We start from the raw sequence: 980 nt of genomic DNA, 5'->3' as shown, positions 1-980 counted from the left end.
GACCTCTTCTCGTAAGAAATAACAAAAAGGAAGACAGGTTCGTTTTGCTTTTTTGGGAGCACCGGTTCTTTTCTTTCATCTCGCTTTCCATTTTGTTTTCTTTTTCCTGTCTTGACATATTCGAGAGAAAAGACGGTTACCGCTCCCGTTTCCTCTCGACCGGTTCTTGGGTGCGTGGATTTCCACACGGAACCGTAACCGTCTCCTCGTTCTCCTTCTTCCGTCCCTTTCCCTTTTTCCTCTCCTTCGTTGCTTCTGGGAAGGAAGCTTAGCGAAGGAGGACCGCCTTGAAAAGGGAACTCTGGTGTAAGTTGGAGGCAGAGGGTGTCGTTTCTTTTTTTTTCTTGTGCGTGTTTGTTTCTGGGTGACAGAACACCAGCAGGTAGGCGCGCTCTCTGCGACTGAGCGGCGGCCGGTGAAGGGAGTAACAAGAAAGGTACGCCCGTTTCAGGAACGGAATTGTAGGAGAGCCACCTAGGGCAGGCGTGGCGAGCAAGAGAGGCTCGGAAAAGGGAGGGGCCATCACGAGATCATTGCTACGAGGGGAAGTGAGTGTGGTGGCGCGGGTTTGCCTGCGCGAGAGTGAATGCAGGATCGTATGTGTACGAAGACGTCCAGCGAACGTGTGTTACAGAGAGCGAATGCAACAACGTCCTTGTGACAAGGGGGGGGGGAATCACGACGAAGGATCTTGTGCGGGAGAGAATATGTACGGCGCCACGAGGCAGCCGGTGGGAGTACGAGTTTGTGCGTATGAGTTTCTGAGTGCGAGTTCGTGAGTGCGAGTACGAGTTCGTGAAACGTGATTTCGAGTTCGTGAATGTGAAGACGCGAGATCGTGAATGTGAGTGTGTATGAAAGCCCCCGTAACCTGTCATTGTGGAAAGGGGCCTACGTCGGGAGCGAGGAAGGACAGTCATGTGGTGTGGAACGAACCTTCTCACTCGAACTGTAAGAAATAGTGTCTCCGTTAAGAGCGT

Source organism: Cystoisospora suis, assembly GCF_002600585.1.
Source record: "Cystoisospora suis strain Wien I chromosome Unknown contig_1687, whole genome shotgun sequence".
In the NCBI taxonomy this organism is placed as follows: Eukaryota; Apicomplexa; class Conoidasida; order Eucoccidiorida; family Sarcocystidae; genus Cystoisospora; species Cystoisospora suis.
Note: the sequence above shows the minus strand (reverse complement) of the source record.